This window comes from Populus trichocarpa, chromosome 11, assembly GCF_000002775.5.
Source record: "Populus trichocarpa isolate Nisqually-1 chromosome 11, P.trichocarpa_v4.1, whole genome shotgun sequence".
Taxonomy (NCBI): domain Eukaryota; kingdom Viridiplantae; phylum Streptophyta; class Magnoliopsida; order Malpighiales; family Salicaceae; genus Populus; species Populus trichocarpa.
In genome coordinates this window covers 17,898,398-17,910,451 of record NC_037295.2, presented here as the reverse complement: position 1 = coordinate 17,910,451, position 12,054 = coordinate 17,898,398, and the positions used below count along the sequence as shown (strand labels likewise).

At 34.0% G+C, this 12,054-nt stretch overlaps 1 long non-coding RNA gene across 1 annotated transcript; it reads right to left on the bottom strand.

Annotated features, from left to right (window-relative positions):
- Positions 1-894: 894 nt before the first annotated feature.
- LOC112329088 (uncharacterized) lies at positions 895-2,251 on the bottom strand. Its single transcript, XR_002984563.2, has 2 exons — positions 1,980-2,251; positions 895-1,896 (listed from the first exon to the last, which is right to left on the bottom strand). It is a non-coding gene; the product is annotated as an uncharacterized LOC112329088 (long non-coding RNA).
- Positions 2,252-12,054: the final 9,803 nt, after the last annotated feature.

Below are 12,054 nucleotides of genomic sequence, written 5' to 3'. Positions count from 1 at the left end.
AAACAATTAGAGATTCTTTCATCTGCCATTCTCGGCAAACTTTAAGAATAATTGTGAAGTTTTGTTTTTTTGTTAAAAAAAATTAACATGAATGGACAAACTTATGATAATGAATAGGTTGTTCGAGAATGTGAATAAGTTTTTTTTTTTAAATAAGTTTTGTTTAAAAATATATTAAAATAATATATTTTTTTATTTTTTAAATATTATTTTTGGTATTAGTACATCAAAATAATTTAAAAACATAAAAAAAACTTAATTTAAAGTAAAGAAATTTTTTTTTTGATTTTTTTAAATAATTTTTTTAATATATTTTCAAATAAAAATCATTTTAAAAAATAATATACTTGTCATTCCATTCCATGAAATACACGTAATTTTCATGAAGCTTTGCAGAAAGCATAAAATCACAACAAATTGGGTTGCTGGATTGCCTATTTTGGATGAGTCACACTTGCTCTAATAATCGCCAAAAGCTACTTGTAACACCCAAATCAGCTATCCACAATTTTCAGCTACCACCCAAAACCAAATATGCATTCATCAAGCTAACCAGTCCACACCTCCCGTTCCACAAATCAAATCTCGAATCAAGACTGTGTTTGTTTTTTTAAAAGTGATTTTTAGAAAATTATTTTTCAAACTTTTCTATGTTTATTTACCATTAGAAAAGTTGGTCAACGAAAAACACTTTCTAGTTTTTGACTTGGTTTTCAGGAAAGTGTTTTCCTTTTATTTTGGGCGGAAAACAATTTCCAGAAGATTTGTTCCTCATTATTTTAATAAATTTGAGAAAAATAAAATATTAATAAGTTATTTTCCAACTTATTTTTCATGACATAACCAAACACTAGAAATTATTTTTCAACTTATTTTTCATTACACTACAAAACATTAAAAAATAATTCACTTTTTCCACATTTATTTTTCAAAAAATAATTTACCTTACAAGATTTGTGCCCTGAACAGGACAGTTGAAGGAATTGATTCCATTTGCGCGGTTGTAGAGATAAAACGAAACTTTAGGCCTTCACACACAAGCCCTTCGATTGCAGAACCCCATTACCATTTTTCTTTTCTTTAGCCAATCATCCTTCGTCACCTGACCACCATCCCTATCATCATCACTGCCGCAACCACCTAACGACAACAACTAATTACACCACCCCTGCAACCATCACCATCATTGCAACCTTTCGGCCTTCACCCACAAGCCCTTTGAATTTTGATTGCAGAACCCTATTACCGTTTTTTATTTTCTTTAACCAATCATCCTTCACCACCACCATCACTGCTGCAACTATCACCTACGGACAACTAATTACACCACCCCTGCAACTGTCACCATCACTGCTGCAACTGTCACCTCATTGAAACCCCACCTAACGACAACTAATTACACCACCCCTGCAACACCACATAACAGCAACCAATGACAAAACTATCACCACATCATTACTCCACAACCATTATCTTTCTCACATTATTACTTTCCACACATGATTTGACAACTCATGAGCAAAACAAAATCTATCAAATGACAAATAACTCAATTTTACCAAAAATAAAATGTAAGAAAGAAACCAAATTTAAAAATCCAACACAAACATTAAAAAAGAAAACAGGTGACCTTGAAGTTTTGCTTACAAATTACAACCAATCATAAATGACAAATAACTCAATTTTACCAATTTTTTTTTAAAAAGCTCCTCTCTCTCTTTAATCACGTCGTAATCCTCAAGTAACAAAATTAACCACGATAATCAATGATTAACTCCATAATCATCTGTGAGCCGTGACAAGGGTCTCAATAAACCTTAACCCATCAAATCTTGTCTCAAATTCCTCCTTCTTAAACCCACCATTTTTCTCCATTGATAACGATCTTCATGAACCCTTCAAACCAAACAAAAAAAACCCAACCGTCAGGATTCAATCAAGTTAACCATCAAATCTTACGACCAAAAAAACAAAAATACCTCAGAAACCATAGGGGAAGAAGATGAGGCTGATGTTGATGATAATGATAAAGCTACAGTGGAGGCAGTAAGAACAGAGGCAACGAGAGCGCGCGAACCCTTCATGTTTTCTTTATGGGTTTTTCTTTTAATTTACGGGATTTGATTTAAGAAGAGATTTTTAAGCTTTTGACGGGCGAGATCCGAGGAGGTGTTATCACCAGATCTCGACCACTACCGGCAGTAGAAATTATGGTCATTATGTGACCTTCGTTGACATTATGAGATTTTTTAAGCTTTTCACTGCTTTAGGCATTTTATATTAAGGTGGAGGTTTCCGCAACTAATGAGATTTAAAGCCGTTTTTGTATTTTTAAAATATTTTTGAAAATAATTAAATTAAAAAATTTTAAAATTATTTTTAAAATTGTTTTATTAAGTTAATATTAAAAATAAATTATAAACAATACAAAAATATTATTTCAATAAATTTCTAAATAAATTTTTTTAAAAAAACAACTACTATTATAACACAAAAAAAAACTCTAAATTCTGCTTTAAGTTCCGTCTCACATGGATTTTTAATGCAAAAAGTCATCAATAGTGATCAAGGTGGGTCACACCTGTTACCTTAAAGGCAAGTAAATCACATGCAGTATTTGGGTGGCATGTTTAGCCCATTCTGATCATCGTTGATAGTTTTTTTTTGTGTCGTTAGATTTATTTCGTTGATATCTTTTTAATGATATTGATAGTATTGTAATTAGAGCTTTATATGCCTCCGAGCTTTTTTTTTTCTCCTACCACTTTTCACATCATAATTTGTGCCAACCTTTTTTAATTTCTTAGAACATGACATGTTTTCCATTAGACACATGTTAAATTGTCACGTTTTTTAATCGTGACAAGCAGGGGCGGAAGTGAGGGGGGGGGGAAGCAGAGGCTCTGACCCCTCAAGACATTTTAATTTTTAAAAATGAGGTGTTATATTTTTTTATTTTAAAGAGTTGGGTTTTATTACAGTAATTAATTGTGACTTTACTTTTGATTTCCTAATTTACTCTTGACCTACGTGGAAAGAAAAAAAATATAAAGGCATTATTTTGTGAAATAAAAAACAGACCCACCAATTTACTTTAATATAAATCCTGCAGGTTGTAGCCGATCAAACAGAGAAATAAAAACACAAATCGCGAGCAAAATTTTTCTACAAAAAGATTGAAGCAGAGTTACCAATTAATTTATCTTTCATCAAACAAAACAAGGTAATTTAAATTTAAAATCTATTTTTGTTTTATTTTGAGATGTTTGTTAATAATTTGATGAGGTTCTTTTATAATTCTACCATTTTTGCTCATTTCCCCCCCTCAAATCTGCTAGTTCTACCAATTGTTTTTTGAATTCTTGTTATAGTGATTTTTTTTCTAATTAATTAGATATATTTTATTAGTTTGTTTTGATTATGCTTGGATTTTTTTTTTATGTTTTGCTTTTAGCAGAGCCATCAAAATTATAAATTTTTTCTTACGATATATGTTTTGATTTTAGGTTGAACGATGAACAAACTAAGAAGAATTAATTCTTTATTATTTTTTGCTTTATTTCAAAGTTTATCAAAAATAAATAATGTTTCATTTTAGCTAATATTTCTTATATACTTTGTATGTTTATATTTGATAGGTATAAAAACCAACAATATTAAAGTGATAGATACATTATGAAGATGAAATTAACTTCATTGCTTTGACTCAATTTAGTATTGCTCTAAACCTTTTACCTTATACAAAAATCATTATATGTTTGTAGTAAGTTATTTGAATAAAACTAAATTATACAGGTTTTATTTTACAACTCATGTACAATAAATTAAAACAAATATTATATCTTGTTATATTAATTTTGCCTCCTAACAAATAATCCTAGCGCCGTCCCTGATGACAAGTATCAGATTGTGCTATTTTACCGATTGTTTTTAAACCATACTAATTTAAATACAAACCTTATAAGACTCCATTCGAGTTGTGATTTGATCTAAGATTTAGATCATGAGTTTGTTGGTCAATATGAACTTAGTGGTGTACTCGGGTTTACTCAGATAAATTTAAAATAATATCATTTTAAAATATTATTTTTATTAAAACAATAATTTTTTTGAAAAACAGAAGAGTTAAAATAAAATGTTTTTAGGTTTTGATTGAATCGATGAAATCATGACTTAATTTATTTAATTGTATCAACTTCTAAACTGATTCAACATAAAACCCGATTAGAGCTATATCTCAAGTTGTCGTAGCACCAGATTATTCTAAAAAGCCCAACCAAGTTTTATAATAACAATTTAAAAAGTATTTTATATTTATTAGTAGTCTGTAAGAATTTTCTTTTTTATGAGCTACTATCTCCTACTTATGTGTACTTCCACGATACATGAGACTGATGACGTGGCACTATAGGGAATGCTTATAGAGTTGACTATTATGATTGACTTTTTTATTGGTAGTTTTCGGGTGATGGTGGCTAGGTGGTGTAGGGTGATAGGGTGGGTAGGGAAGTAGGTTAGTGATTTTAATATTGGTTGGGTTGATAAAGGGGAAGAGGAAAGTTCGAGATTGTTTAAGAATATGGTAAAAATTATAAAATGTTTTATAGTTTGAAAATATATTATTTTTTTAAAAAAATTATTTTTAATATTAATATATTAAAACAATTTAAAAATATAAAAAAATTCAAAATTTAGCTAAACTATAATTACACGTCTGTACAGTTCCTTAATGGGAGAGAAAGTTACGGTTGTTAACATGGTAGGGATCTGAAAGAATTGGGGTTTTGCTGAAGCTTGATTCTGTTCAAGATTCTTTGAAATATAATGACTTCGGCAATGCATGATGGTAAAGATTTTATGATATGTTTATATGATTTTACATGCATTATTTTCTTATAAAATATTTAGGTGAGCAATTTTTTTTTTTAAAAAAATTAATAACCTAGATTATAGTCTTGACCAATCAAATAAGTTGCTTTTATTTGAATCAAACAAAAAAAAGGCAAAGATTGAAAAAAGACTTAAAAAACAACCGCAATAACTAGGGAGAAAAAATCTGTATCCAAGAGCAAAAATTAATATTGTTTAATTTTTAGTCAATTAAATATAGAATGATGAAATATGATAATGAAAGGGGAAAAACGGTGTGAGTCAACTTGAGCTAGCATGATAGATATATAATTTAGGAATTAAGGGGTGAGCTAGTCCGGGCTAACCCGCCAATCCCGTGTTCTAAGTCATGAGATTAAGATAACTTAATAGAAAAGAAATCGAAGAAAATCACAAAGCCAATTTTTTTTTTTAAATAACAATGTCGAATGACAAAATATAAAAAGAAAATGAGAAAAAAAAGGATGTAATTTTGTTAATTTTTCAAACCCGTGACTAGGGTCATCAGATCAGAAGTATCATGCATGAAAAACCACAAAGCTCAATCCCCAAGAAAAAAAATCGATAGAGGATAAAATAAAAGAAAATCACATAAAAATATTCAAAATAAAAAATAGCAATTAAAAGAATGAAAGTTAAAATCAAAATAAAAAATAAATCAAAGGACAACAACAAATTTTTGATTTAAGGGTTAAATTAAAAAGAATAGTAACCCAAACAAAAGGATAAAATAAAATCAAAAGAATCATAAGCAAATTGTAAAAAATAATATACCATAAATTTGGATTAAAAGATGAAATTGAAAACCAATAAAACTTCTATAAAAGGGCAAAGGAAAAAAATTAATAAATCAAAAGAATAAAGATTAAAATGGAAAAAATAATATATGGTTAAAAAAAGTGAAAAAAGGATGTTGACCACCATTAATTTTCTAAACTTGTGTCATAGGTAATGAGATCAAGATGGCCCGATTGATTTAAGACCTAAATCGAGCAGAGTTTCAATAAAAATAAAAGAAGAATTGACTCGATATGATCCAAGCAAGTTGCAAGTAAAAGAAGACATGAAAGATCATATGTAACAACCCTCTAATATTCATTTATTTTCAAAACATGTGATTGATTAAAAATCCTGAAACAAGCAATATTTTTTGCACTTGTTCCACCCTTCATTCCTTATGTATAAATTAATATACTTATGTCCTCGTTAATTACCCATTGTGTTATCATCATATACATATTGTTTAACATTCAACAAGCATTCATAATGATCTTAGGCTCACAACCCATCAATGCATATACAATGTCCCATTCTTTTCCACAAAATAGTGTTCCATACCATCCATCGAGTTTTCCATTACAACATAATCACATATATTAAGAAATTCAGAAATTACTTCACCCATCATTCTTCCTAGAAACTAAGATTAACTTAATTACAGCATTACTAATAGTTAAATACAAAAGATACTTCATTACCTAACTATCTATAATAAGTAATAGAGAAAAGGTGGTTAGGTTATAACTGAGAAGGTGCGTGTGAAGAACTTGTGAAATACAACAATAATCCCATGGAATAAGCATAACATTTTAAAATCAAAATGTCATTAAATTTATATTTGCTCCAAATCCCCAACATCACAACCAAATTCATTTCTCATTCATCATCCTCACCTCAATGCATCATTTCTTTATTAATACTAGTTTTTGCTTTGAAGGCTTAAATTTCAATTTTTATAATTATTTTTTGCCAAAAACATTGAGATTACCCATCATTCTAAAGACATTGCATTCAGTTATTGTAAAGATAAGTCTTAACCTTACTAGAAATTTCAATATTCACCATCAAGGGCAATCCATTCTTGGAATTTCTATTATCTGCCCCAAAGGCAATTTGTTTCTTAAAATTCCATTATCTCGCATTGAAGGCAACTATTTTTCTTGAAATTCCATTATCTTGCCCTGGAGGTAATTTTTTTCTTTAATATCAACTTTCTGTACTTGATACCAACAATTTCATATATAAAAGAGTAACATTTTTATTATATAAAGAATTACTAAAAATTCAAAAGGGTAAGGGCGAATCCTTACTTGGAGCTTCTGTAATACATGCTCTTAAAAGAACCAACTTTACTCTAGATAAACCCCTTACAAACCCAAACATCAACAAATCAACAACAATCATGTCATCAATACATACACACACACACACACACACACACTTCATACTTATTATTAGCATTTTTTTTTATGTTCATATTTACCCCAAAGTATTTGTCTACACCATTTCCTCTTTCAACACAACTATGACATTAACACTAATTTAACTAGTTAAAGCAGAGATTTGTAATAATTTGTGAGTGCCTTAGTAAAAGCAGCTCTTCTACTATTTATATAAGTGGGGTATTATACATATGTTATGGTGTAACCTATTACACATGATAAAACTATACAAGAGGAAACATAATATTTCCTATTTTACAACACATCCCATAATACACCCCCTCAAGCTGAGGGTGAGTTATTCACGTGAAACTTGGAATGTAAAGAAGCAAAAGCAGAGGAAGCAAGTGGCTTTGTAAGAACATCGACTAATTGATCTTTGGATGAGATGAAGCGAATCTGAATCTTCTTCTTAGCCACTCGATCATGAACAAAGTGATAATCGACCTCAATATACTTCGTACGAGCATGAAAGATCGGATTAACATACAGATAAGAAGTACCCAAATTATCACACCAAATAGTGGTAGAAGAACTATGAGAGAAACATAAATCTGACAAAAGATAGCGAAGCCGAAGAACCTCAGCAGTACCATCAACTAAGGCCTTTTACTCTGCTTCAGTGGAGAATCGAGCAACAGTGTGTTGCTTGCCAGATTTCTATGAAATGGGAGTGGTGCCAACAAATACAATATATCCAACCATGGATTTTTTATCATCAATACTATCGGCCCAATCAGCATCAATAAAACCATGAAGAGACAAAGCAGAGTCACGAGTAAGGTGGAGACCAAAAGAGGATGTACCTTTTAAGTATCGTAGGATACGCTTAACAACGACCCAATGACCTTCGGTAGGAGCATGCATAAACTGACATACCTTGTTCACAACATAACAGATGTCTGGTCGAGTAAATGTGAGATATTGAAGAGCACCAATAATTTAACGGAAGCCAGTGGGATCCGAAAACAACTCAGTAGACTGCAGATCAAGTTTGGAAACAGACGTTGGTGTATCAACAAGCTTACACGATGACATACCCGCACGACTCAGAATATCAAGAACATACTTGTGTTGACTAAGCTCAAGACCTATACTGGTGGGAGCAATTTCAATCCCCAAAGAATAATGTGCATGACCCAAATCACGAAGTTTAAACTCCGAACCCAGTAAGATACTGAGGCGATGAATCAATGCAGAGTTATTACCGGTAATTAAGATGTCATCCACATAGACAAGTAAGTAACAGATATCATGATTCACATTCAGAATAAATAAGGAGGTATCAACCTTTGATGCCCGAAAACTAATAGTCAGGAGGAAATCACTAAGTCGCATGAACCAGGCCCGCAATGCTTGTTTTAAGCCATAGAGAGATTTGTGAAGGCGACATACATGAGTAGGTAAAGCAGAGTTGACAAAGCCTGGGGGTTGCTGCATGTAAACAACCTCGCAAAGAAAGCCATTAAGGAAGGCATTATGAACATCAAGTTGTCGAATCTGCCATCCTTTTGCAACTGCAATCGTGAGAACTAATTGAACAGTAGTCGGTTTAACAATAGGACTAAAGGTTTCTGAATAATCTATACGTTCCTGTTGGGTGAACCCTCGCGCAACCAAGCGAGCCTTGTACCTGTCAATGGCCCTATCGGCTCGACGCTTGATTTTATACACACATTGGCAGCCAACAATGTTCATAGATGGATCAAACGACACCAATGACCAAGTGGCATTGGCATGTAAGGCTGCAATTTCATCCTTCATAACAGTATGCCAACACAAGTACTGGTCAACTTCCTTAAAATTACGAGGCTCAAGAGCAGAGGGGGACATCACCTGTGGAGCTGAAACTGGCGGAGAAGAAGTAGAAACAGAGATGATGTTGGCAGTCTTCTGTTGTCGAGGACGCGACACCATGGGATGCTGCCGAATGGGTGGTAGAGCAGAAGGCTGATCAGTGAAGGTCTGTTGTGGAAGAGAATATCTAGAGAGATCCACACATAAATCCAGACCGGGCATGGACTGAGCAGAGTGCCCAGATGGAAAAGAAAATGCTGATGACAAGGCTGAAGAGGTTGTAGCAGAGGGCAAATCTGATAAAGATAAAGCTAGCATCGCAGAACTTGAACCTGCAAAATGATCAAAAGACATAGATAGAGATGATGGTGAGGGGACCGACAAGTTAGTGAGAAGGGGAGTTGGGGCTGAGACTGGTTGAGATGGAAAAATGGTGAGGGAGGGTAGGCTGGAGACAGGGGCAGGCGATGAGGAGGATGAAGACGAGAGGGCAGACTCAATGAATGGGAAAAGTTGTTCATGAAATTGAACGTGACGAGAAATGTAGATGCGGTCAGACGACAAATCAAGACAACGATAACTTTGATGAGATGAACTATAGCCTAAGAACACACATGGAGTGGAGCGATAGTCTAGCTTATGCGCATTGGAAGGACAAAGGAAAGGAACGCAGAGACATCTAAAAGTACGTAAAAAAGCATAATCAGGTGTCTGATGAAACAAACATTCAAAGGGAGATTTGTTGCTTAAAACCGAGGTAGGCATACGATTAATAAGATAAACTGAGGTTTCAAATGCATAATTCCAGAATTTTAGAGGTGTCTTACATTGGCCTAGAAGAGTAAGACCAGTTTCAACAATATGACGATGATGACGCTCAACAATACCATTCTGTTCATGAGTATGTGGACATATGAGACGATGGTGAATACCGATGGTTTTGAAAAAGGAAATTTATGATATTCACCACCCTAGTTAGTTTGAAAATTTTTGATTTTATGAGATAAATGACGTTCAACAAGTACTTGAAATTGTTGAAACACATTGAATACATCTGATTTGACGGCAATAGGATAAAACCAAATAAATTTTGTATGCGCATCCACAAATATGACAAAATAACAAAAACCATCAGATGATAGCAGAGGAGCAGGGCCTTAAACATCATTAAAGATAAGTTCAAGAGGAGTAGATGCTTTATGGCCTGAAGGTCCTAATGACAAACGAGAGGATTTTCCTAACGGATAAGCTTGACATTGAAAATTAAGATGACGAGAGGTACAAACAACCTTTTTATTGGACGCTAAGAGACTCAGAAAAAAATACAGGAACTGGGATGACCAAGTCGACGATGCCAAATATCGGCAGAAGTGGCCATGCTAGTGGACAAAAAGGCTTGTGGCAAAGATGTGGCAGAAAACTATGAAAGGACATAGAGGCCGTCTTTACTCTAACCGGAAAGAACTTCCTTGGTGATGAGATCCTTGGCATAGAAAATAGAAGGGTGAAATTCAAAAAAGACATAATTTTCACTACAAAACTGTTGAACAAATAGTAATTTTTTTTTTAATGTGAGGAACATGTAATATGTTGGACAAGGTGAAGACTTGTTTTGGTGTATGCAGGAGATTATGTGCGGTATTAGATATAACAAGTCCCTTACCATCACTAATATTCAATTGATCATTACCGAGATAAGGTTCTGCGTGTGTCATACTAGTAATGTCTGGAGTAACGTGGTGATTTACACCTGTGTTAGGAAACCAAACGGCATAATTCTCTGCTGATACAGTACTAAAGGAGAGGTTAACCGAGGCATGATTTTCATGGTGAACAAGCTGGGAACACTGTTGTGCGGAATAGCCATAGATGTGGTAGAGCTGGCATTTTATTTGCTTTCATGACCACTGATTTGTTACTGCACCATGGTGTAGATGTTGCTGCCACTGTCCACCATGATTGCGGGGTTGCTGCCAAGGAGAACCACCGCCAGCACCACAAAAGACCTGACCGCTGGGTTGATGAAAGTTACTGCGATGATGCCGCCAGCCACTCCTTCGTCCTCTGCCCCGATGAGCCGTGAAACCACTACTAGTAGACCCAGAAAAACCACGCTAGACAACATAGACTGAGGGAGGCTACGCTGGGGTGGACATTAGGGGTGCAGTAGGCAAACTGGAGGGGAGTGAGTTGCGATGTATGAATTCATGAGTAGATAGGTGACTATGGAGATCAGAGTATGAAAGAGGGTCAGCTTTGGTTGACAGACTCATAACCAAATCATGAAATTCACCGCAAAGTCCCCGAAACACATATAAATTGAAATCGATGAGAAAGATAGGTCTGCTAGCTGCAGCTAATTCATCAAACAAACCCTTTGCGCGTTGCAAATAGAGAGTGCCAGTATCATCACCTTGTCGAAAATCCTGAAGAGAGCCATGTAATTGCATGATCCTATAGTTGGATGGGGAGGCAAGAGCAAGTTCAAGGGTGCTCCAAACACTAGCAAAAGTCGAACAATCAACCACGAGATGTAGAACTTCAACCGAAAAAGAGGACAATAGAGCACTAAGGATAAACTGGTCTTGCTATTTCCAAGTAAAAAATGTTTGGCAGGGTCCAGAATTGAAGGTAGCAGAGATAACAGAAGCCTACGTGGACAAATCGTGCGAAGAGAGGCATGGAGTGGAGCCGTCAACAAACGAGAAAACTCCTTGACCAATCAAATACAGCTTCATCTATATACGCCAAAACAAATGATTATTGTTGGTAAGTTTGAGATTAATAACCTGCAGGGTGTTGGAAAGGGAAATTATTGCAACAAATAGAGCCATGGATGTGTTAGTTGTTGTTGTGAGTCTAGGAACCGAGAAGGAAGAATGTGGAGAAGACAAGCTGATATTAATACCAGCAGCAGTCCTAACTATGTGATCCATAGTAATGATGATGATAGAGAAGAGAGGTAATTATGTGTAACAGAGAAAACAACTGATTGACAAAGGACCTGCGAAGCCTTGATTGATACCGCCTTTGACAGAGAGGAGAGATCGACACAACAATTCAGCAAACAAAATTATGTGGAGCAGAGAGGGAAGAGTAGACAGCATAGAGACGAATCTGCAGTAGAAAAAAAGAGAGCAAGGAT